This window comes from Podarcis bocagei, assembly GCF_964188305.1.
Source record: "Podarcis bocagei genome assembly, chromosome: 8".
In the NCBI taxonomy this organism is placed as follows: Eukaryota; Metazoa; Chordata; class Lepidosauria; order Squamata; family Lacertidae; genus Podarcis; species Podarcis bocagei.
Genome location: NC_138133.1, coordinates 29,144,479 through 29,171,369, shown reverse-complemented (window position 1 = coordinate 29,171,369; position 26,891 = coordinate 29,144,479). Strand labels below are relative to the sequence as shown.

The 26,891-nt window shown below is 42.9% G+C and overlaps 2 long non-coding RNA genes across 4 annotated transcripts in view; one reads left to right on the top strand and one right to left on the bottom strand.

Moving 5' to 3' along the window:
* The window catches only part of LOC308594055, a 50,822-nt gene extending 41,178 nt beyond the window's left edge, over window positions 1-9,644 (top strand). Inside the window, exons 1-3 of one of the 2 annotated variants that reach the window (XR_014011273.1) lie at window positions 4,802-5,134; window positions 6,317-6,481; window positions 9,471-9,644. This is a non-coding gene — a long non-coding RNA (uncharacterized lncRNA). Of the gene's footprint in view, window positions 1-4,801; window positions 5,135-6,316; window positions 6,482-9,470 lie in introns of those variants that run through there. The other variant, XR_014011272.1, reaches the window with a different exon arrangement.
* A 7,884-nt stretch (window positions 9,645-17,528) lies between these two features.
* LOC308593948 lies at window positions 17,529-25,563 on the bottom strand. Of its 2 annotated transcripts, none has more exons than XR_014011127.1 (3): window positions 25,425-25,563; window positions 25,091-25,339; window positions 17,529-17,689 (listed from the first exon to the last, which is right to left on the bottom strand). It is a non-coding gene; the product is annotated as an uncharacterized lncRNA (long non-coding RNA). The 2 variants fall into 2 exon arrangements; XR_014011128.1 differs by having other exon boundaries at window positions 25,123-25,339; window positions 25,425-25,562.
* Between the last annotated feature and the right edge of the window lie 1,328 nt (window positions 25,564-26,891).

The window sequence follows — 26,891 nt, the reverse complement described above, 5'->3', positions numbered from 1 at the left end:
CCTGCAGCCAATCTGAAGCCACGGATGCCTCTGGGCGTCACCCCTTCCTTCCCGCTGAGGTGGCCACATATGGCCAAGAGCCAAGAGGGAGGAAGCGGCGGCAGCGGGGAGACTGCCTTCACTGCCCAGGCCAGCGGCATGGGCTCTGTGCCCTGCGGACCCCTGGCCGAGGCAAAGGACGATGACAATGCTGCCAAAGATGAGGCAGCAGGGGGTCCTTTCGGGAGAGGGTGGGTCCAGCCCCCCCATGGTCTGAAAAAGTTTGCTGACCCCTGCTTTAGGCTTCTGAATACCTCTGACACTCTGGGCAACATCAAGGACCTTGCTCCTCGTATGAATCATGGGAGGTCAGGATTTGTGGTGGTAGTGATAGCATCACTGTGAACATAAAATCAGGTGGTCTCATTTGATTAGGAGGCATCTAACATTGGCAGGTTGCTAGCTTTCTTTCTAACGTATCCTACATGGTTTCTAGGAAGATAAAATGAAGAAAATCCCATGGGTTGGTTTGTTTGAATTCCTTAGACCAGGGGTGTGGAACATAATATCCAGGAGCCAAATGCATTTTCTCCCCCAAGCCTCCCTATCTGGCCCTTGGGACAGTCCCTAAGCCACACTCCCTCCACCACCATATTCTCAACCTCCATTTAAGTATTTTTGCCTGACTGGAATGTATTACTGAACTCTGATGATGCCTCTTGCTTCCATGTATGATGGACAGAGAGGGGTGTGTTGTGTGTGAGTGTGCATAGAAACCAGCCTATTGAACAAAGGTAATGTTCCACCCATTGCTCCACCCATTTTTGTATCTGGCCCCACTCAGCAGCACCAGCAGCATGTGGTCCCCAGAAGGTTGACTTGGTCTGAATGTGGCCCTTGGTTTGAAATGACCCCCCACCCCTGCTTGTCAGGATGTAACAAATGAAATCCCCAGGCCATGAAACTGAAGTTTTGGGTATCATTGGATCTCAGTTTTCAGATAAAATACAGGCTGAGATTTTTCAAGAATGAGTGATCCCTGTATAAATTCATTACACCAGTTATTCTCCCCTTGTCATTACAATAGACGTAATGGAAAAATTGCTAATCCGTTCCCTTGTATTGTGGGCACACGTTCATGAATGAGTCTGCTTACGTAGCTCAGGAAATCAAGCAAGCGGTTTTCACTACTCTGCCATTTCCGAACATGTTCATCTTTCTGAACTTCCTTTCAAGTGAATTTGAGCAAACTTGCTTGCAGCTAACCTTAGCCTACAGTGCACACAAAGCTTTCCTCTCAGCTCACCACCTCCTGTTGCAGAGACGTTTATTGGTCACAGAGTTTTCTCCCCTGATCGAGTTCCTTCAGTGGAGACAGAACATTTTAGAGAGGACAGAAAAAGACCTCCCAAGTCAGATAGGTGCCGTGGCAGAGTGGTATAATGGTTAGATTGGTGGAAATCAGCAATCCAATCTGCATTCTCCAATGAAGTTTACTGGGAGAGATTGTACCTCAGCCTACTATACATCAGTGGCTTGGATCCTGACTAGCCACCTGCAAACAGAAGGTGTCCTTTAATTTACAGGGGAAACACAATGGATGGTTATCCATTAGAGCAAATGGGGCAGTGCCCCACCAATCTCAGTCTTCCTTCAGCTAACCTTCACCTGCCTGTATGATATCATGGACTGGCTGGATGCTGAGAAGTGGTGGGAGGTACCAGCTGGGGAACCCCCAAGGGAAGAATGCTCAGAGCCAGGGGATTGGTGGTGGAACGAAGATGAATGGTCAGAGGGAGAAGAGGGAGCAGACTGGGAGGAGGAGGTGACAGAAGCTGAAGAGGTAACAGGGTTTAGTGAGCAGGAAGAGTCTGTGGCAGATAGCAGTCCAGAATCAGAGGCAGAAGCGGAGGCTGGAGAGAAGGGGGTCCAAGAGGCAGAGGTGAGTCCAGCTAGTAAAGAAACAAGGGCATCTCCCCTCCCTGCTGTGACTAGCTCCCTTTCCCCCTGGTCTCCCAGGACCCGAAAAGGTATGAAGAGGGCAGAACAGAGACAGATAAGGCAACAGTGTCTCAGATTGCTTGGGAAGAGCCCAGATAGTGGAGGAAGTGACTTAAGGAACTGTGGGAAGAGCTCATATGGGCAAGAGCTACTGGGACAAGTTGCTGTGGTTACTAGACCTAGCCTCCTGTCTTGTTCGTTTGAATTGAGTTAATTTCATAGATGTCATTTGAGTTATTGCTGGCCTGCCCCTGACACCCATGCCTGACATCTTCCTGCTAACAACCAGTCTAGGGGTGGGCGTGGCTTGTCAGCTTCATCTTCCTTAGTCTCAGCATTGCCTCTGTTCAACTAAGAAGGGAGGAGGATGGGGACAAAACCAGCATTAGTTGGCCCTATCTCTCACTGGTTCCAGCTCCACCATTCCCAATGGAGATAGGAAGTGTGCATTCACTTTAAACCAGAGTTTTGTTTAGACATTCCGAACAGGCTTAAATCCAGATCCAGTGCCATGAGCTGTGATTCTACAACAGCCTTTGAAAAGACTGATTCCTGCATTTGCAGAGAGAATGTGGATTTGAATGGTTTCTTGAGTGGGGGTGGGGGGGAGAATCTAGGTTCCAGCCAAAACCGACAGATGCTCCTTTACCTTCAGTAGGAGAAATTCCAAGTTTCAAAATCAGTGATTCCCAGTAATCTACAAATTTGTGGATGCATGTGTGTGTAGTAGTCGTAGTAAATGGAATCTAAATGTGTAAATATTTAAGTTTGGAATGGAGATAGGAAATTTTGTTCAAGCAGCTACATTTTCCCATCAGTTTTTGGAAGTCAGATAAAAAGAAAGGAGGTAGTTGGCTCCTTCCTCCAAATACCAGTCCATTTATCTCTCATGGGAAGTGCAGATTTAGTCTTTTGCATCCAAACAGATGGGCAAAACCTTTGCCAAGCAAACAGTTTTCCTCATTTGCTGGGAACAAGAAAATCAGACACTTTTGTGTGTGTCTGTATGAGATTTACTATCTATAAAAGAATCTACAAATGTCCCAATGCATTTAACAGCATCAACTATAGATGCAAAGAAATGGACAAACTTGGAAATGATTCATGTTTGTATGTAGGCTGACAAAAAACAACAACCTCGAATTTCATTTGCTTCAAATGTAGCAATCCTAGAACAATTGTTTTCATGTTCTCTATGTCTCGTGTTTTTAATTCATCATTGTTAGGTCTGCAATGTTTAATTCATTAATTGGTTAGATTAATGCACTGAGCATTTTATGTGGGTAGAATTATGTGTTGAATCAAAAGCCAACCAACAACATCTTCATTTGATGGGGTGGGGGAGGGCGGGGCGGCGGCAATGACTTCTGCAGGCTATCAGCACAAGGACATAAGAAGAGCCTGCTGGATCAGGCCAAGGTCTCATCAGTGGCAAATCAGATGTCTGTGGGAAACCCACAAACAGGATTTGAGCGCCAGAGCACTCTCCCTGTGTTTTCCAACTGATATTCAAAAGAATTACTGGCTCCAACTGTGAAAGCAAAGCATAGCAATTTGTTGGATCCCCTTTTAAAGTCACATAGACAGCAGTCACGAAATTAAAAGATGCCTGCTTCTTGGGAGAAAAGCAATGATGCTTTTGAATTATGGTGCTGGAGGAGACTCTTGAGAGTCCCATGGACTGCAAGAAGATCAAACCTCTCCATTCTTAAGGAGATCAGCCCTGAGTGCTCACTGGAAGGACAGATCGTGAAGCTGAGGCTCCAAGACTTTGGCCAACTCATGAGAAGAGAAGACTCCCTGGAAAAGACCCTGATGTTGGGAAAGATGGAGGGCACAAGGAGAAGGGGACGACAGAGGATGAGCAGCTACCAGCATGAGTTTGACCAAACTGTGGGAGGCAGTGGAAGACAGGAGTGCCTGGCATGCTCTGGTCCATGGGGTCACGAAGAGTCGGACATGACTAAACAACTAAACAACAACAAGAACAACAACAACAACAGGCTGGTGTCCATCACTGCCTCCTGTGGAAATGAGTTCCATAGTTTAACTCTGCACTGCATGAAGAAGTGCTCTCTTTTATCTGTCCTGAATCTTCCAACATTCAGCTTCATTGGAGGTCCACGAGGTCTTATGTTATGAAAGGGGGAAGAAAACTTTTCTCTATCCACATTCTCCATGCCATGCATAATTTTATAAACTATCATATCCAAGAATAACAGTAGTGTTTGGGGGGCAGGGGAAGGGAAAGGTAAACTTAACTTCTAAAAGCTAAGCTGTTTTATAGACATCTACTGTGTTCTTCTATTAGTCATTCCCATTGAGAAAAAATGGAAATTACTGGACAAACTAATAATGAGCAGTAGTGACCACTGGTGAGCTTTTCTCCAGTTCCACACATAATAAATAAACTTAGGTAACTATATTACTTCTTGCAGTCTGGGCACTGTACTACTGTTGATGCAAATTAGAATTGCATTGACTTTTTAATCTGCTGGTTTAAGTTTATTTTATGGCCTGATTCTTCCTACCTAAATACAGAACTTGACATTATCAACTTTGAATTTTTTTTCTTAGTTTGGGCTCAATTCTCCATCCTATCAGGGAGCTGTAGTAGTGAGTTTCCTGCATCATCTCAGGGTTAGACTACATGATTCTGAAGTTTCCTTCCAGCTCTATAATTCTTTATAAACATGATTATTCTGAGGTCATTATAAACTACGGTACTTGATGTTCTGCTCAGCTTCCCCATTGATACATTAAATGGCTATTTGTCCCATAATTTGACAGACTTTAAGATGTTAGTAAGGTTTGAGCTAGGATATCATTTGAAGGTGGGAATAAGGAAGCCCCCTCTATAGATTCAACACAAGTTGATGACTTGCAACTGGCAGAGAAGTTCAGCAGTGAAGTTGGCCGTTGGCTATGGCAAGAGCAACAGAGCAACAAAGGCAGAGCAAAATATGTCCATCAGCCATCCCAAGGTCTCAGGCTACAAGAAGATGAAAAGACATAAAGAATTCTGCTTCTGTGATATCTGAACCAAGGAACCCACCCGTGGGAAATCATATTGGACTGACTAGCAAGAAGAACTAGCATGATCCCATGCAGAAATGAGACAGCTGTCTGAGGATTCTGTATCCAGAAATATTAGGTACTGGGAAAGTTTAAGCCTCTCTTTCAAAAGCTACTGAATGATTTCAGGTCTCTGCAAACCAATTTATGTGGTTTTACTTTCTTCTTCTTAAAGAAAGTTTTTTTTAATTTTTTTATTGAGTTTTACATAAGCAGTTTGAATTCAAACATTGTACATCAACATCATCATTCAGGATTCCCTGAACCCCTTGACTCTCCTCCGCTCTTCCATGGTTACCATTATCAATCTTTTTTTCAACTGCCTCCCTTATTTTCTATATTTTTTAAAACAAATAATCTATTTTACCATAGTTCTTCATATATTACAAGCATTACTCAAATCCTGCCATCTTAAAGAAAGTTTAATTAGGCTAATTGACAATAATACACAGCATAGGCACCAATTCCAGGGGGCTGAGGACACCTCAGCACCCCCAAGTTTGTGGGGACGGGGCTGAGCCTCCCCAATATGGAGGGGCCAGATCTCACCAGGCCACCCCACTGTCACTGCAGGCCTCATGGCCTCCTCCCGACTTGCATGACGAGCCCCTTCGATTTCAGGCAGAACTCAGCGCCTCAGCTTTAGATCAAGTCCCCCCCCCAAAAAAAAACCAAGGCTGGCTTCAGGTGCATTCACACAGGTGTTTTGTTTGATTCAGGGAGATTTCAACCTGTGGGTAGAATTTGGGCTAGTTTTGAAATGAAAGAAACAGCAACATTTTCCAGCTTTACACCTACAGAAGACCGGACAAATCCTCACAGACAAAATTAGGACCCTGCCAGGTCAAGTAGGGCCATAAGCCAGAGGTTGTCCAAAATTTTTATAAATGATAAGATTTCAAAAAATAGCAAAGTTGTTTGCCATTTCAGTCTTTGAGCTCATAGAGCAAAGTGCTGTCTTCTTTTCAACACTCTCATTCCTGTACTGACGGATGGCAAACAAAAAATGAGTGTGACAATGGTTTGTTTCTAGGCTCACTGTAAGTCACACATTGTCACAATATGTAGGGGTAACATTCCCTTGAATTGGCAGCCACACTAGCTGAAGGGAGAAGCCCTTCTTTTAAGATCCTCCCTGCATCTCTGCAAGAATGTTCAGAGAATTTAATCTGAGTTTTGAATGCTTAATTGGCCATGTGGCAAGAAGAAGCTTTTCCTTCTCTGAGTTAACAACTGTGTTCCTCTGAACCTTTTGTTTCAGAGGCCAAAGGAACATTCAGAAGAAGGAAATCCTGGATAGGAAACTAAATGTCACCATAGGAAAGAGCAGAAAAATCTGCCAAGAAGTCTAAACTGGATTTACTATCATGACTGATAATTGTCAAGAAGATACAAAACTGCACTGCTTACTGCATATTGACCAATTGTAAGTAGGACACCTAGCTTTCTGAGAGCTGGATAAACTATATTTTGTTTAATTTTAATTAATCCCAGCAAGGAAATATTCTGTCCCCAAATTACATGCAAAACAAGTTGAAATGCCAGTTAACCTAAGCAGGGATTCTGCTTATGGTTCTGAATAAAGTAGTGAAACAGCAATGAAGCAGGCAAAGGCTGCCAATACTGAGCCATTTCTTACTCATAGTTTAGCCACTGCAGGAACACATGATTCGTACTGTACATTCATGATTATTTGGGCTCCGATGCCATTATAAGAGAACAAGGGTTCATGGTGAGTTCTGGCACCTCATTTTCTAGAAAAATAGCACTAGTTGGACCTACTATTGGTCTTGTCTGCTCAATCTGCCGGAGCCTGTCTTCACATGCAGGGGAAGTCCCAAACTCACTGAGCATTTGAGACCCATCGGCTACCCTCACCTGGTTTAGCCAGCCAGTCAAATTCATTCCTGGGGTATGACTGCTGTCACATGCTGACAGCTTCTAGAAGCCACAGGTAAGAGCTGGGTGCAAGGTGGGGACCAAAGGTGAACAAACTACCCCAAAAGAAGCACAATGTGTTGTCCCCCACCCCAGGTACTACCCCTCCCCTAACACCCCATACAGCCCAAAAGAAACAATATTGTCTGTTTTAAAGACTGATCACCTTTTTCATCTTTTTCTCAAAATCCAGCCCAATAGCTAACTGGTTAGGTTGCTTGAAAGTGGGCCAAAGAATAATGCTATTATAATTGCCTGGGCTTTCTCCATAGAAGGGTTTCTACCAGTAATTATCCTGAGGCCTCCTTATTCTTATTTAAGCATTGCTGCTGTTTCAATGCTTGGAAATAGTTACTGACCAAAAAACATTGACAGAGCTGCATTCCTGGCTCCAGCACAAACCCCCTTGACTTAGCTGTGGGATTTTGTGTGAATACGACTGGCGTACATGAGCATTTCTAAGCCTCATAATTATATATCATCAGTATTGCATAACATTTGCCCAAATGAGATCATTTTACCAATTAGGACATCGCTGGGGAATGTCTCAGCTAAACGTTTTTGCTCAGCCAACCTTCAGATGAGAGTCAGGTACAACTGGTCCCTTTCAAAGATGTTTGGGAGGGAAAGAGAGAGGAATAAAATGCAGTGGCATAGATAGATAGATAGATAGATAGATAGATAGATAGATAGATAGATGATAGACAGATGTGTTGCATTGATGCATCCCTAAGATTTTTGGTGATGTGGACCAAGTTAGCAAATAGTAACACCATATATCTGTCTTATGGAATCAATTCAGAGTGCATGTCTGACCTACAAGATTCATAGAATCATAGAATCATAGAACTGTAGAGTTGGAAGGGACCCTGAGGGTCATCTAGTCCAACCCCCTGAAATGCAGGAATCTCTTGCCCAACGTAGGCCTCAGACCCATGACCCTGAGATTAAGAGTCTCATGCTGTACTGACTGAGCTATAATGATTTGGAACAATCATTTTAAGAGACTGCCTATATAAAAAAACTGAGGTGTGGAGTCCGCGACCAGAAGGAGTATCAGGAAGAGAGGAATAAATTTAATGATTATCTAGTTAAATTTGTTAAGTTAAATTAATTGAAAATAGCTTGCAGATACTCACCGTATTTTTTGCACCATAACACTCACTTTTTTCCTCCTAGAAAGTAAGGGGAAATGTCTGTGCGTGTTATGGAGGGAATGCCTACGGGTGGCATGCCTACGGATTTTCCTCCTCTAAAAACTATGTGCGTGTTATGGTCGGGTGCGTGTTATAGAGCAAAAAATACGGTAATTGCCTTAGGATTTTATTTATGTTAAGTGATGAATTAATATGTTTAATTCCATCAGGTGAAGATTTAAGGATGTTAATGTTTAAGTTAAATTTCATAAGAATTGGGATTTGGAAAACCGTTAAAAGGACATGCAATGAAATTAAACCAAGAGGAAGTGAGGAAGTCACTTAACAAAGTTAATAAGTGTAATTTTCAATAAGGCTATGATTTATGTTTGTTTGTCTTGCGTGTTTGTTTGTTTATAATATTGTGAAAACCAATAAAATTTTTGAAGGAAAAAAAAAGCCATGAATTATATAATCTGTGGCCTTTTTTCAACTTGAGAAACATTTATGCTGCTGCTATTATTATTTTATAATAACAAATTACACAGCACAATAAAGATAAAATCAATGGTTATGAGAGGGAGAGTTTTAAAAACCAAATGGGAGTCTGCCTGAAGAAAATAAAAGCAAAAGCAAAATAAATTGCATTCAGTATAATTTGAATAATCAAAAAATAATTTAACTAATCTGACCAATTTGTAATCTTGAACACTTGGATGTGGCCTTTGGCAACCTCTTCATTATGCTGGAACAGGAATGGATAGACAAGGCTTTGTTATACTTCATAACATTCATAGAATCAGAATTGTAGAGCTGAAAGTGATCAGAAATTGTTTTCTGGACATGGACTCATGATAGGGTTCCACTGCAGTTCTAGGAAATGAGAAAGTTGTAGATTCCTCATACAATATTTGGTTCAACCAGTCAATTTGGAACCACTTGCTGGAGAAGCAGTGGATCTAGAAGAAAGCAGCAGAATCCAATTCTTACCTTGTGAGTGAAATGATCTGGTTTCTGGATCACCTTACATGATAAGGGAGCTTAGTATTGGATACTATCCAAGAGATTTTGTCGTCTCTTTCCAAAGAAAAAAAGAGAGGCCTCTGTGCACACTTTTAGAGCCTGAAAGCCTGATCTGAAAAGCTGAAAAATGTAATATAAAGTATAGCTCAAACACGGCTTGCCTTAAGTCATGTCATTTACATGATGAAAACCTACTATTCTGATGTTATTGGTTTTTGTGTTTTTTTAAAAGAAAATATTTTTTATTGATGTAAAGCAAAAACAACAAAAAAATTGCAGTAAGAGGCAATTTAATGGAGCCAGGAATTTTATTGAAAGATGCAGATCCCCTGGGCTTGTCTGGAAAATAAGAAACATGTTCAGAGATGATGCGTCCTGCAGGCCTTTGAGGTTCACAAGAGAAGGTCTACCAGGAGGTTTGTCTAGACTGAGAGTTAACCTTCTCGTTTGAAATGAGGAAAATAGCACCAGCGTTTTGCTTATGAATGCATAAAGTGTTCTGTGTTTGATTAAGGATGTTGGGTGGGTGGGTGTTTTTAGCTCAGCGACACCACAGAGTGTTGTACTGTCAAAGAGGAGTACTGTCAAATATGTACAGAAAATAAACAGGAGATGTAATGCAGCAAATGACCTCTAAACATATGAGAGGGTTTAACAACCCTTGGCGTCTTCTTTCCAGAATCCAAGAATCTTTGATATATTTTTTAAAAAATACAGTTACGAAGGTTGCACGCCACCCCCGATCTCTGCCGAGTGGTAGCAAACTTCCAGGGGGTTCCAGATACTTACTCAGGGTCTTGTTTCCATTGGGAATCAAGGTGTGGCGAAGGCTGCTGGGTCTTTAAGAAATATCGTTTATTAACACATATTTACACTGGAAGTTTTCAATGGAGGGAGTGCAGAGTTTACAGCATTTACATTCACATCTCAAGAGGGGCTTGTTCTCCACAGCTGTGCAGCATCAGATTCCAACACATCTCTGTACCTCTGTCCCAGGCTGACTTCAGGCTGACCTCTGACCCTCAGTCCCTGCACGGAGCCTTGGCTCCACCCTTCTCCATCCCAAGAACCTTTGCAGAAAACAACTTTTCCCACCTCTGTCTGCTGGCACCCCTTATCCAGAACACTGTTTTTTCAAAAGGGCCCAATTTTCCGGAAGGACATCTCTTGTATCCTCTCCCTCACTGGCAGAGAATCTTTTGCCCTGATGATGGTTTTCATTGATGTGTTAATGCAGTGGTTCTCAAAAAACTTTCTCCGGGGCACACGTTTTAGAGTAAAAATTTGCTCACACCTAATTTTTAATTGATAAGAAATATGTTAGAAAACTAAAAGAAACAGCTCCTAGCAGTGCTTGATTTATGACACATAACACAGCTACTTTGTAATAAAATCATGGGGCATCTAGAAAGTATCAAACAATGCAGCTACATAGGAACATGAGTCATTCCCAAAATATAATATTGATTGTCCTTGAATCTTCCTGGCACACTTGCCATCCTCTCCTGCCACACCATCTGAGAACCACTGTGCTAATGACTTGCTTCCAGCACCTTTTGTCATTTTTAGTACCGCTGCAGCAGGAAGGTAAGTGGTGTGCTGTTGCACCAGAAGTGGTTTAGTTATGCTGGCCACATGAACTGGAAAGCTGTCTGTGGACAAATGCTGGCTCCCTCAGCCTGAAAGCAAGATGAGCGTTGCACGCCATAGTCACGTTTGACTGGACATAAACATCCAGGGGTCCTTTATCTTTACCTTTACCTATCCCAGGTGAGGCCCTGGCCTGGCATCTTCCCTTCAATACTCCAGATACCAGCTAAATTCTACCCCTTTACTAATTTCTAATATTCACTATGTCCAGCAGTTATGGGTGCCCTCGCACTCCTAAACTCTGTTACTCTAGATCTGTAACAATACTATTGGAATATCCCTACCCCCCTCCTTGGTTCCCAGATATACTCACTGATCTGGTTTGCATGACTTAGTAAGCCAAACTATGGTTTCCCGGGATTTGACTTAGCACAGGGAAGAGGTGGGAATAAGATGTCCTCAGTTCAGTATATATTTAGGCTTAGTTTCAGTAGCAGCCGAGGGCTAGAGAGTTTTCAGAGCAACTGCCCTCCATTACTGTACAATCTCTTGAATAATAAGCATTCCATCTGAATCCAACTTTAGGCAAAGTTTCACCAGCTTTTGGTTTCATTGTTTGCAATATGAACCTCTCTTGCACAGATCACATACTCTCCAGCATTTCTCCAATGAAAATAGGGACGTCCTATTTAATGCTGATGGTGGTGGTGGTAATTTTATTATTTATTCCACTTACCTTATACCCTTTATAGCCTTACTAAAATCAAGATACACTATGTCCACAGCATTTCCATGATCCACCAAGTTTGCAATTCCATTAAAAAATAATAATCAGATTGGTCTAGCATGACTTATTTTTGAGAAACTCATGCTGGGTCTTAGTAATCAAAGCATCCTTTTCTAAATTCTCACAGACCGACTGTTGAATACCAGGACCTTCCCTGGTATTGATGTCAAGTTCATCGGTTGGTAGTTACCTGAGTCTTCCTTTCCCCCCTTTTTTGAAGATGGGGACAGCATTTGCCCGCCTCCAGTCAGTAGTGATCTCAGCTGTTCTTTAAAATAATGCATTTAAAGGAAACAAGAGAGGGTCAGCCAAACAATGTTGTTTTTGTGCTCCTTTGTTCAGCACTTCTTTGTTTACATGGCTCTGTGTGTAATTGTGTGAGTCTTGATAAAATCATACAAACATTTAGCAGGACCACACCTTGCTCGCCTGGTCCCTGAGTAGTTGCTAGCAGCTCCCCCAAACTCTTTCTTCTGCACTTTGGCCTAAATGCCAGGAAACAAACCCAATAGGCAATAAAACACAATGGCAATTATCATTTTTGCAACCTGTTTCTCCCCAAACAAATGCTCTGTAGAAGAAAAGAACCGCTGAAGCCTTTTAATGAACTGTTTGAACAAACAATGGCTGGGGCCCAGGTGCTTGATCTAATGGGGATGCAAACTCACCAGGCAGCCTTTGCTGGGTGTTTGTTTCCTCTTGCAATTTGTACAGCTGCAGAGGGAGCCAGGGAGAAACAGGCTCCATCAGGAAGCCCTGGCTGTGAGGTGGAGGAATGCTACTGTATGTAGCATCTGGGCCAGAGGTACGGCATCCAAAGCAGCTGCTCAAAAATCCAAATAGTCCCACAAACTTTAAAAGGTTGGTGACCCTCACCCCATTCATTTCAATGGGATTTCTACTGACCAGGTGCATTGCTAGGTTCTTAAAGGACACAGGGCACAGTTCGCACACACTGGTGTAAAATCTCTGTATGCTATTATCTATGTATAGATCACTCTGGGAAATTTTGCCGGCGGATGCTGAGGTCTCACCGTGCCCATCTGTCCAATAAGCAAAGTCCAGAAGAATTAAATGGAGGAAAGAGCAGGTCTGCTTCAGAAGACCAAGGGCTTAGGCCCCATAAGCCAACACCTAACATTTCCCCAGCTATCAGTGCAGAAAGAATGGGGCTGGTTTGCTCTGTTTCATATCATGAGCATTGTTTTTATTTTGTAAAGTGTTGGAACAAGTTTATAAGTTGAAATAAAATATAAGTGTTAGCAACAGGCCTCTTCATTTTTCTTTTCTCCCTCCCTCTTTTCTCTTCTTGTCAGTAGTACTTCAAAAGAATGTAAGATCTGGTGCTCTGAAACATTCTCTTGTATGTGTGTTTTATGGATTTTCCACTCTCTGATACTTCTCAGCTGAGATCAGGCCACCTAATAGGTTTTGGGAATTGACAGCATTCTGATGCAAGAAACAGACAGAATAAAGTTCAAAGGAGAAAATATGCTTCTTTGCTGCTTATTCATGTGTTTTTAAAAATAGGATGTCTGCATTGTATAGCATCAGCATGAATAGTATGACCCCGCCTGCTTAATGAATCAGAATGGTGCAAGGTCTTTTTTGGATAAAGTAGGGGAAAGAAGGCTACATTTTTTTGCATTAAAAACATCCATTAGAATACCAGGACCACACACACTCTCTCTCTCCAAAATATCTCAACTTCAAATCAATCAGTAATCAGAACATGGAAACCTCCTGCTTGCATCCCATTCTGGCACTCAGAAGCAAGGCATGCCTTTCTCTCTATATGTAACTATATGATTAAGAGAGTCATGGAATCGTGATTTGGCTTTCGGTGATATTTGGTTTTCAGGCAGTAGTGCTAGTCCACTGCAGATGTGCCTGGAGGAATCAGATTATCTAGATCCTGTTTCTGGTTTCAGGCCCTGGAACAGTTTTAACCCTAGAACAGCCTTGGTTGCCCTGATTGGTCACCTTTACTGGGAGAGAAACAGGAGGAATGTCACGCTGTTGGTTCTCCTGAATGTCTCAGCAGCTTTTGATACCATTGGCCTTTCTGGAACAACTCAGAGTTGGAGGAACTGTATTGCAGTGGCTCCACTTCTACCTGCAGAACGGCTATCACAAAGTAGCACTAGGGAATGGTTGCTAAGCCCCATGGCTTTGGGGCTGTGAAGTCCTGAAGGGGTCTGTTCTGTCTCCCAAGCTATTCAACTTCTATATGAAACTACTGGGAGCTGTCATCTGGGGATGTAGAGCACAATGCCATCAGTATATTGATGATGCACAGCTCTATCTTTCCATTCCATCTGAATCATGAGAGGCCATGAAGATGTTGGACTGGATGGAAGCAGTCAACAAACTGAGACCAAAAAGATGGAGGAGGCACTGTAAGTGTGTGGTGTTGTATCTGGAAAGTAGGTGGATTACCTGCTCTGGGAGAAGTTGTGCTACCCTGGAGTCCCAAGTGGCTTCTGTGGCTAGAAGTGTTTATGCCCAGCTTAGGCTGTTTTGCCAGCCATGACCACCCCTGGAATGGGATAGACTGGCCTCAGTAGCCCCTACTCTAGTGAGTCTGGTGAGAGGGTCTGCCCAATGGGCCATGTAGGTTTCCCTCATGTCCTTACATTCTAGATTGGGGCAACAGTGCAGAAGTTGGGCATACTGTAGATATTGGAATAGTTAGCAGCACCAGCCTACACAAGTGTATACCTTCTTCCCCTGATGTTGGCTGGATACAAAGGGCACAATTGTGCGCTGAGCCTCTGTATGGGAATGTGAAGATTCTGTTCAGCCCTTCAAGTTTGTTTTGAGTGGCTAAGTTAAGCATCCATTCATGGGTGGGTAGGAAAAGCCTGAGGCTACAGATTATCATGATGTTTTCTAATTGGGACCAAGTTAAAATAGATCTAAATCCCTAGCGCAGACAAAATATGCTCTCATACTTAGTGTCGGATAATAATTATGGTTTCTCATAAAAGCTGCTAATGACAGCTTGCTGTTTTGTGACCCAAGGGAGCATCTACTTTGAGTTGTTTCATGCACACTGCCTAAACAGCTCCAAAGAGACCACCACAATGTTGGGCTGTCTCCTGGCACAGGGAAGTTCTTTTGCTCCATCTGCCTACTAGCATTAAAAAAGAAAGAGGAATGCATGCAATACGAATGGACAGCCTCCCACCTGCTTTCGGCCAGCCTTCCTCCCTCTCAACCTCTTCCTCTAGTAATGTTTCTCACTTCCTTCAAATCCTTCTTTGGGACAAGTTGTGTGTTACTGGGATAATGTAGCACCCATTTCTGCCCTGGCATGGCTGGATGGCACTCAGTTCAGTTTGATAATGTCTTTAGGAATGAATGGTGTCAATTAGCAACTGATTTGAATGCTGCTCAATCCAAGCATGTCATTCCTCTTAAGGCTTGGCAACAGTGAGATCAAAGCATGACATCACATTTAAGGGAGTGGGTGGCGCTGTGGTCTAAACCACTGAGCCTCTTGGGCTTGCTGATTGGAAGGTTGGCGGTTCGAATCTACACGATGGGGTGAGCTCCCGTTGCTCTGTTCCAGCTTCTGCCAACCTAGCAGTTCGAAAGCACACCAGTGCAAGTAGATAAATAGATACCACTGTGGCAGGAAGGTAAACAGTGTTTCCGTGCACTCTGGCTTCCGTCATGGGGTTCTGTTGCACCAGAAGCGATTTAGTCATGCTGGCCACATACCCCGGAAAGCTATCTGAGGACAAACGCTGGCTTCCTCAGCCTGAAAAGCGAGATGAGCTCCGCACCCCATAGTTACCTTTGACCGGACTTAACTGTCCAGAGATCTTTTACCTTTACCTATTACTTATTTGATACTATATGCTGCCATCTGATAAAATATCAGGGTGTGATCAATGATAAAACACCGTTAAAAACAATACAAATAATAATTTTAGTGATTATTTCACCCCGTCTATGTGGCTCCTTTCTCCAAATGCTATGGGAGCCCCTAAAAGGTGGTTTCCATGTGTTTCCGGTGTCATATTGCTCAGCTTTCTCCACTTCCCCAAGAAATTAAATGTCTAGGGGCATTGCTACAGTTTTTCACTTCCTTAGGATGGGAGTGCAATGGAGATGTCATATCTTTTAAATATCTATTTTATGAGCATATAAGCAGAACAAAGTGATCTTCTGCAGCAGGCAGCAAAAAACACTGAGCCTGAGTCAGATCCCCGAAGCAATGGTGTGGACTCCCACAAATCTCTGGCTTCCAGGCCAATTAAACTCCTTTGTTTATCTCTCTCTCTTTCCCTTCCTCCCTCCCTCCCTCCCTCCCTCTCCCCTCCCTCCCTTCCTCTCTTTGCCCAAATTCTAAGAGTAATCCAGCTGACAGCTGACATGCAGTGGTGAAGCTGCATGCTCCGGCACTGGGGGCAGAGAGCAGGCAGGGGCGTGGCTGGCGCGCATCCCGGGGGCATGGCACGCCATCCATGGGGGCATGGCATGCACCCGGAGGTGTGGCATGCCACCCGCAGCGGTGTGGCACACGGTGGAGGGGGTGTGTGGCCCGTGTCCAGGGGCGGCCACGATGGTACCCCCCTCCCCGATGGTGCAGGGGGCGGGGCGTTCCCCCCACCCCTCTGTTCCTCCGCCAGTGCTGACATGAAATAGCATTTCATATTTGGCTGTTGACAGCCTCTGTGAATTTTTGTTTATTACCACCTGTCAAAATTTAGATATGCAAGAGATGCTAATAAACCTAAAGTGTTTGAATTCCTAATTTCCAACTACTTGTAGCAGCTGAATTCACAATGCTGAGCCAGTATATTTCACATTCCACCATTTTGCAAAATGTGATTTCATCTCTGTCCTGGAAGAAGTGGCCCATCCCTGGAGTACAGGTGTGTGTAATAATAATAATAATAATAATAATAATAATAATAATAATAATAATAATAATAATTTATTTATACCCCGCCCATCTGGCTGAGTTTCCCCAGCCACTCTGGGCGGCTCCCAATCGAGTGTTAAAAACAATTCAGCATTAAATATTAAAAACTTCCCTAAACAGGGATGCCTTCAGATGTCTTTTAAAGATAGGATAGCTGCTTATTTCCTTCACATCTGAAGAGCAGGCGCCACTACCAAGAAGGCCCTCTGCCTGGTTCCCTGTAACCTCATTTCTTGCAATGAGGGAACTGCCAGAAGGCCCTTGACACTGGATCTCTGTGTCTGGGCTGAAAGATGGGGGTGGAGACACTCCTTCAGGTATACAGGACCAAGGTCGTTTAGGGCTTTAAAGGTCAGCACCAACACTTTGAATTGTGCTCGGAAACGTACTGGGAGCCAAAGCAGATCTCTCAGGACCAGTGTTATGTGGTCCCGGCAGCCACTCCCAGTCACCTGTCTAGCTGCCGCATTCTGGATTAATTGCAGTTTCCGGGTCACCTTCAAAGTGAAAGCTTTGGCCCATCAAGTGTTACTGAACTACAGCTCCCACCAGCCCCAGCCAGCATGGCCAATGGCTAGGGATGACAGAAGTTGTAGTTCAGCAGTGTCTGGAAGTCCCAAGGTTGCCCACACTTGCTGTAGTATTTATTAATGAATGAATGAATGAATGAATGTGAATGTGTTGCAGATTTCCAATGGTTCTCCAGTGGACATCTCATTTTAAAAGTGGTGCCTGATTCAAGTGTTCATGAAACACATGGCCTCTGCCCCAGAAGCCATTTCCCCATATTAGAAATGCATAGGGTTGCCAATAATAATAATAATAATAATAATAATAATAATAGTTGTTGTTGTTGTTGTTGTTGTTATTTCTACACCCTGCCCATCTGTTTTAGGACCAGCTTTTTCTCGGTGTAGTCACATAGCACAATCACTGTACATAAAATAAAGTTGTAGGAACTAAATTCATGACTGCAATATCACATGCTTTCCCTGCCTTTCTGTTGATTTATTTTCAATTCTATCGTTCCAGGAAGCTGTGTGGTGCAATAGCCCCTATGTCTGTGGGTGGGAAATAATTCACCACTACTGTATTTCCATTCTCAAATGGGTGGAGGGTGTTACTATAAATAGGTGGGGGAAAGCAACTTCTCTTATTTCTCACATCTGTAGGTTTTATTGTCAAGCGATGAGAGGAAAACAATGATGGATGTGGAGGACTTTCCTGTGAATAAAATGGAGAGAAAGACGGGGAGAAAGACAAATAGAGAGAGAGATTGAACTCTTGAATTAAAACCATGTGATTTCGGCCTTACTTGAATCCACCATTACGGGACAGCGTTCCAGGCCTATGTGACAGCAAATATATTCAAGAGGGAATCTTTTAATCCCCTGAAAATATTTGCTCCAACTGCTATGATGGCCTTGGAAATGCTGCAGTGGAAGCATCTCCTATGGCATGGGAGACTGTGATGGGGAATGAATTGAGGGTGCATGTATGCATGTATGCCCCACCCACTGCTGGCTCTAGCCACGCCCACTGGCATGTGACTCCTGCCTGCCCTTCCATCACTGCATGTGACCTTCCGGGGGGGGGGATGGTTGCTCACCCCCTCCTATACAATTCTTCTGAGCCCCTGTGGTTTCTTCCACAAATAAACCCTATAGAGTGGGTGGTGACTGTAGACTTCGCCACAAGCATCATCAACATTACAAACAGATAAAAGAACTTTATTATTACTATTACTATTACTATTTATTAAATTTGTATACCACCCTTCATCCACAGATCTTAGGGTGCTTCACAACATAAAATTACTATATAAAACCCACAAAATGCATAGTACCATTAAGAACAACAAACCAATAATCCCCCCTCCCACAACACATTTAAAAGGGTATCAGATAATAATCAGCCAAAGGTCTAGCTGAAGAGGAACATTTTTGTCTGGCAGGCGCCAGGTGACCCTCCCTGGGGAAAGCATTCCACAAAGGGGGGGGGCACTGCAGAAAAGGCCTGCTCTCATACCCTCTAACATTTCACCGATGAAAATAGGGACGTCCCATTCCATAATGATAATTTTACTATTTATACCCTACACATCTTATTTGTTGTTTAGACTCCCTGGAAAAGACCCTGATGTTGGAAAAGATGGAGGGCACAAGGAGAAGGGGAGGACAGAGGACGAGATGGTTGGACAGTGTTCTCGAAGCTACCAGCATGAGTTTGACCAAACTGCGGGAGGCAGTGGAAGACAGAAGTGCCTGGCGTGCTCTGGTCCATGGGGTCACGAAGAGTCGGACACGACTGAACGACTAAACAACAACAACAAGGAAATGCGGGAGATTCTGGGATCAAATCAGAAACTGGGATGGCTTCTCTAAATTAGGGATGTCCCTGAAAAATAGGGACGCTTGGAGGGTCTGTATTCTTTGTTGCCACCCTCCAGACCTCTCATGGAGAAGGCACATGAGAAAGGGCTTCAGAGGATGATCTCAGGGTCTGCATAGGTTCACTTTTCTGCTCTGTAATATAAGGGGGGGGGGCATTCTAAAATCCCTAGCGGGTTTCCTATACTCTTTTGCAGAATCCTAGATCAATTTTCTTTTCTATGGTGTTTGAAACAAGAATATCAGAACTAAGCAGCCAAGCCTCAGCAGAGAGTCAGAATGGTGTGACTGTGTTGGAGCACCAGAAAGGTCATGCTTTCATAGCATCGGTCACTTCCTTTCACAGTACAATATGATTGTGAATGTGGAGGAAAATGTTTATTATCCTGTTGTATATTCCCACCTCTTCCTCCCTCTTTTTCTCTTTGTGTGCTTTTGGAATATAGCATAAAGTAGCAAGGTAGAAAAGCCATAAATTTAAAAAAAAGAGAGAGGAAGGGATCTGTTTCCTGCATTGTTAACTTTGAACTATGTGTCTGCTTCATAAAATGAATGTGCATTTCAGAAGCCCTGGGAAAAGGTCAGCAGATACTTCAGGGGTTGAAATGCTTATTTGCACTGAATCACTTTTTGCCGCATGTCGCTGCCTTTTGCTGAAGGGAGAGACAGGGAACTGTCTATATGGAAGATAAGAAAGTGGGAATAGGATGGAGCAGGTTACAGAGATTTTAGGGTGTAGAGATTTCTGGACCTTAAATATTGCAGAATGTATTGAGGAAATATTTATAAGCAGGCTAGGAAGGTCAGAAGGTTTAGACTGAAGCTGCAATTTTATACACACTCAATGGGGAGCAAGTTCCATTGCATTCTGTGCGACTACCTTTTGAAGTGAACAGGGATAGGATTGCACTGTTTATTTAGAACTTAAAACAATCCACTAAAACACACTAAGCACTATTTAAAAAAAGTTATCACCTACCACATCTAATGAGGCTAAGGAAGGCCTGAGTAGAAATTTACAACACACCTAGAAAAGAACTGTACACAAATAAAGACATTCGCAGGACTGAAATAGACCTCATAATCATTCGTTTTGGATTTAAGAACATTGAAAAAATATATTACAACAATTGGAGAATGTATATTTAATGAAATTTTGAATAGTATTACTCCATAGTATTAAGTACACATAGAATGCAAACATGACAAATGTGTAAATATAAAGAAAATACAGTATAGAGAAACCAGAAGAAGGAGGGAGGGAAGTACAAACTTGTTTAGAGTTAAAGTATTAAGGTTAAAAGGAATAAGGTATGTATTATGTATTATGATGGTGAGATTTGTAAAATCTGTTAAACCAATAAAACCAATAAAGATGATTTAAAAAAAAGGAAGGCCTGAGTAAGCAGGTACGTTTTTAAAAATTGATGACATATCAGTTCTGTCAGCACCTACTGGATTTCCAGGAGGGGACTGTACCACAAGGTAGGTGCTGCCACATAGAGAGTAAGATCTGTGCTTTTACTATGTATGCTTTTATATAAGAATTTGTGGAATTTGGAAGTACAAGATGCTGCTCAGCAACATATTTTGTTTTATATAATGGCTTACTATATATTCATAATATTGTTATTTATATTTTCTTATTGATGTTGATTTATCATGGATGAATTTGGTGTGGTAATAAATGCTGTCATGTAAATATTAATAACTCCACAATTATGTTTTGTTGAACATAAGTATGCACTTTATCATTATGCACACTACCTAATGTAATTTTGAAAATTAATGTAAATTAATGTAATTTTGAAAAAAATGATGATTATTATTATTTTAAAAATCGTAGAAAGGCAGCCTGGATAGTTATCATGGCAATTTTATCTCCCTACCTTAATGTTGGGGTCATTTTTGAGAATACTGTATAAGATAACCCATTTAACAAACAAAAGTTGCCATATATTTGGAGGGGGGGGGAGGTGATCCATAATAGTATTTTTTTCTCCATTACAGTAACACAGTAGAGAAAAGGTGGGATATAAATGTAATAAAAATAATATGTAATTAAACAACCTGCAGCTTACACTACTATTACTCATTTTATAACTTTCATCTCATACTGATCAACTTTTTTTTACTTAAATGGGAGTAAGAGAATTTCATTGTAATAATGACATTATCTCTCTCTCCCTCCCTCCCTCCCTCCCTCTCTCCACACACACACACACACACACACACACACACAATTCATGCAAAAAATTGCATAAGAATTTTTTTTAAAGTCCAAAAGTTGCCTGGAAAATAATTGCCTCGATGCCGTGAGCCGTGTTCTTGTGCCATGAAAAGAGCTGCAAGGTTCAGCCATTTTGATCCCCTTCTCATTTACTCAGTTGTTTTCAACCAGTGTGCCGTGGCACCCTGGGGTGCCTTGAATGATGGTCAGGGGGGCCACACTGGCCTCTGTCCCTCCTTCCTTACCTGTCTCCTCTGATGCCCTCTTGCATCTCTGCCTCCCAAAAGCTTGCACAGCTGTTTGTTGCAACAGCCCAGGGTACAGGCTCCCCAGGCAAATTCTGCCTCTGGGGCTGGATAGGGGGTGCTTGCCAGGCCCCTGTGGGGCAATGTGAGGAGGCACCTCTCTTTGGGGCAAGGGGGGGGGGTAGCTCAGAGACCAGGGTGTTCGAAAAAGGGTGAGAGGCTGCCAGCTCTGCAGGCAAGGGGTGACATAACTGGGCTCCTGAGCCCCACAGGGCTGCTGCAGAAAGAATGTACAGTGGTACCTCAGGTTACATACGCTTCAGGTTACATACACTTCAGGTTACAGATTCCACTAACCCAGAAATAGTGCCTCAGGTTAAGAACCTTGCTTCAGGATGAGAACAAAAATCATGCTCTGGTGGCGCGGCGGCAGCAGGAGGCCCCAATAGCTAAAGTGGTGCTTCAGTTTAAGAACAGTTTCAGGTTACGAACGGACCTCCGGAACGAATTAAGAACTTAACCCGAGGTACCATTGTAGTTGGTGAAGGGAGCCATGGACTCAAAAAAGTTGGAAACTTCTGATTTACTGAAACACTTCAGAGAAGCTGCTCTGATAAATAGTACCATTAGATTCCATGATTGCCTTCCATTGGGGCAGTTTCCCAAGGGGCTCTGCCATTAGAGAATGAGAATGAGAAGCCTGCAATGGGGGCATTGTCAAACAAGAAAGCTAAATGAGGTCAGCCAATGAAGCAGCAACAGGGATCTTTTGGAGGATGAGTGATCATCACTAACCATATGAATGGGAAGCAGAGAGAGAAAGACAAGCCTGGCCTTTCTGTCAGACCCCGAAGCAGCCATACACACAGAAAAGCATGGTCACCAAAGGAGAAAAAGGTCACACACCATTGTAACTCCAAAGTCATTAAACACAAACACAAAACAAAAGTGCTTATAAGTATCTCTTCTCTACCAAATGGAGAGTAAAGCAAAGATTTACTCAGGGCTGGTCCAAGACATTTTGCTGCCTGAAGTGAAGAAAAAGATGGTGCCTCCCTCCCCCCCCCCGCACTTCTCATGTACAAAAGCCTACAGGCTACAGTTGAATTTTGCTTTGACACTGACAATGCGATTATATCCTCCGCCCAGCTTTGGAGGCACAGGCCAGGTGCATGGCACACACAACTTGGTCAGCTCCTTGCACCTCAGTACCTGCTGCCTGAGACAGCTGCTTCACCCTGCCTCATGGTAGGACTGGCCCCAGATGCACCTTCCCCTCAGGGAGTTTTGGAATCTGAAAGATGTCCTAAAGGACATTGCTGTTGCTGTGAAAGTGGACCGATACTGGTGGCCACCTATCACATGGAAATAATAGGAGGTGACATCCCTGAGTGGTCTCTATCTGCTAGCACAGAACTGTGTTATTGTCATACCATATTAAGTTAAATTTGCAGCTCTTGAACCTTCACATATGACACACCTTTATCTGCCTTCCATTGGGCAAAATACTCCTGCAACTCTACAATTCTATGATTCTAACAAAAATAAATGTTTATAACATTTCTGTGATTCTGACCCAAAGGCAGAAGTAGCAATCAAATACTCATATCAGAGTTAACTGCACTTTTTCAACCTTTGTGACTTCTTTCCTTTTCTCTCTGCTTATTTACTAAATCTTCAGCTTGCATGTATTCTTGGTTGAAGAAATTTGGGATACAGTTTGCAAGTGGTATTCTCAGGTACAGTGATACCTCGGGTTAAGTACTTAATTCATTCCAGAGGTCCGTTCTTAACCTGAAACTGTACTTAACCTGAAGCGCCACTTTAGCTAATGGGGTCTCCTGCTGCTGCCGGAGCACGATTTCTGTTCTCATCCTGAAGCAAAGTTCTTAACCCGAGGTACTATTTCTGGGTTAGCGGAGTCTGTAAGCTGAAGCATATGTAACCTGAAGCATATGTAACCCGAGGTACCACTGTATAGTAATCCCTCATTTTACCGGGGGTGGTAGCTCCAAGGGTTATGCATATACATAGTCAGACCCTTGGAGCTGTCCCACAGGTAGCAGGTGAAGGAGAGAGTGCCAAAAGCTTAAAACAGGTATAGGCAAACTCGGCCCTCGAGATGTTTTGAGACTGCAATTCCCATCATCCTTGACCACTGGGCCTGTTAGCTAGGGATGATGGGAGTTGTAGTCCCATAAAATCTGGAGGGCCAGGTTTGTCCATGCCTGGCTTAAAAGCTCTTTTCATGCTGGATCCACTTGGCTTGCCTTCTGGGCAAGGCTTGCTCACTGCATCGGCTCTGGAAGGCTAGGGGTGATAGCACAGGATCTTACAGGAACTTGGATTGTTCCATTATGAGATCTCACAAGAGTATCCCAGAGCCTTCCGGAGCTGGAGGGCCCCCAGCATGGGAAAAGCATGGAATTAAAAGAAACAAAACAAAAACATTTGTCTGTGACTTTTAGTAAGTGAGATGTGAATGAGTGAGAGACAGATGGTGACATCTTTAAGAGTAAGCTACATTTCTGCTGTTGCCAATGCAGGAAGGGGGGGGGGGCTTTTTATGCACCATCTCCAGTGAATCTAGATGGTTGGAAATGTTTCAGTGATACTGAAGCTGCAACTTTGACCTGAGGCATTAAAAAAACAAACAAACAGCAGATGGAAACAACCCACAATCTTCTCAGAAAGGCATATTCCAATTAATCCACAGTCATCACACATACAAATGTTTCTCAGAAAACTTTTTTTTTCCAGTTTCTGATTCTGATTTCAGAAACTCTTTGGGGTTTCTTTTGTGCCTTTTTCCCAAAGTCTGAACTCCTCCACTTTTTCATGCTGTCATTTTACAAAATGCTTAAATCCTTTCTGGGATGGAAAGCTAGAGTCTGGCTCCAGCAGATGCTTTATTTCCAGATCCATTTCACACACACACACACACACACACACACACACACACACACACACACACACCCCCACACCCCCACACACACACCCCTACCTCTTTGGGATTCTGATTTTAGCGACTTTTAATGGAATTGTTTCTGTGCTTCTTCCCCTTTGTGATGTCGGATTTTCAGTGTGTGTGTGTTTCTCTGTGTTACAATCAGTGATACATAATAGCAAGGCTGCCCCTTAAATATTTGCCTGCAAAAATGTGGCCTGTGCTTGAAAAAGTGGTTTGGCACCAAGCAGACATTTCTCAATATCCATTTACCAGATGGATCAACTTGTTCAATGCAACAGAAAAAGTTAGCAAACTGTGTGGAATGCTCTTAAAATACATTGCATTGTTTACTAGATTCCTCGTTAACCATATGTCTTATGGTATTTTATAATAAAGTATTCTTTAAAATATTTTTGTTTTAGTCTGTAATATTTCCTAACAATAACAAAAAGAGCTGTAAATGCATTTCTACAATATCACTATGGAAAAATGTGCTCAAGTGTTTCCATAAATCAAATGTAGCACTTTGGCATTAGCTCTGAGGCAGTAAATTTAGAAAATTAGGACCAGATGAGTTTAAAATAGAAACTTACATAACTTTTCACCGAGATACATTTTTATATATTTGTGTGTGTGTGTGTGTGAGAGAGAGAGAGAATGTGTGTGCTTAGAATTAATCAAATTTTACTTTCACTAAAATATTTTGGAAATTATCTGAATGCTATTTGGTCATTAAGGAGAATCTTCTAGGATTTCTTTGGCCCACCAGCTAACAGGCACCAACACAAAGATCAAATTGTTCAAACTTACGTTAAATCGTTTTATAAGCAAATAATGCATACATTGCCCATCTTTTTCTCGAAGAAAACAAAATAAAGTTCCTGTCGAAAAATTGACTGATGTTCTGTGGTTTTCAACAGTTGGAGATGGATCTCTGCTACTGAAGTACAGTCCATCTGGAAGTTTGAATTTGAAGCTTTTGAACTTGACTCTGTGGAGTGACACTGCTGTCTCCCTTTCGCCTCCATTTTCCTGGAAGCAACAGCACAAAGTGCAGACCTAATTGGTTCCCAGAAGAAACAAAACGATCATCCATTTCCTCTCCAACACACCAGAGCCCACCTATGAAGCAAGTTGAGGTGACCAATCTCAGGCAGCAGAATCCACAAGGGCAGCAGATCCCAATCTAGATCTTTATTCCTCCCTTGTTCCTGATGTTCCTCCCAACATCCCTCTGCTTCCAACTAGTCTCTGACCCCAACTGCCTCTCTCTTCTGGAATCCTTCCCACAGTTCTATCTAGAGATCTCAGGAATTGAAACTAGGACCTTTGGCACGCAAGGCCTTGTCCTCTGCCACTGAGCTATTGTCCTTCCCGGTGAGCTACGGTGAGCATTGGACAATTCTATCAAATGGTAGTAGCCATGAGACTTCCTTGTTCTCAGGTAGAGCACCTCTGAGTACCAGGTGCTGGAGGCAACCACAGGGATGGCCATCACCATTATCCTCTCCCCATAAACTTCCAGAGGGACCTGGTTGGCAGATATTGGAAGCTTGAATGTGGACTGTCTCCCACAAGGCAGGTCTTCTATTCATTCAGTTCTAGTTCATTCCTGGTTGTGGGCGTTCACCATTTCTACTTCTTCTTTTTTAACCGTGGGTGTTTCAAAAAAACGCCTCCACCCAAAAGTAGTCAAACAGAGCATGAATTGAGTCTTTTCATCCATTGTTCCACAAGGACTGTATCACAGTAGCCCCATTGTTCTGCCCTTTTAGAAGTCAGATTTCCCAATGATTTGGATGGTGATGGAGGAAATTAGGACGCTCTCCCCAGGGTGGGGAAGGGGGAGAGAGTGAAGCCTGGGGGAGGGGCAAAGGAAATAATACATTGGGGGCTGCATCAAAGGTACATGCGGCTAAAGAGACACTAAAAAATGCCACATGTTTTTGAGACTATTGCTCCGCTTCTGTTTCGGGCACAAATATCACTCTTTCTTTTCCTCTGGCACAAGTGGGAGGTTTGGCATTCTCAGTTTGACTGCTTGAGCACATCTACAAGGAAGAAGCATTCAGCGCAGAAGTCGATGGCAAGTTGGCTTTGTTTCAGAAATGAAAGAATCTTTTAAAGTGTCATTAGAAGCAATAAGCTCCAGCACACCACATCCTCCCATTCCATTCCTCCTGCTCTCTTCCCCACATAGCTCAGATTCCTCCTTGACTCCCAACAACAATGGCTTGTGCCCGAGTGGGCCCAGCAGAGACACTGGACCCACAGTTTAGGAGATGTCTATCTTCTTGGTTCTGACTGTTCAACTCATACAATGATCTGGAAGAAAGAGGTGCAGGAGAAAATGTACCTTCAACAATGTTGCCTGGAAACCACTGTATGTAACATGATCACCCATCTTTCTTATTGTTGTTGGATGTTAGGAATTTGCTTATTTAGCCATCTAGAATTAGAGCAGGGAACTATGTGTCGCACAACAACACAAAATAGGAAACTGGGTTTCTTCCACTAGAGCTGATGGTCATTTGGGACATCTATTTAAATTGTTCTGAGTGGGGAGGGTCACACTCTCTCCTCTGCTTCTCTCTCCCACTGCCACTTTCTC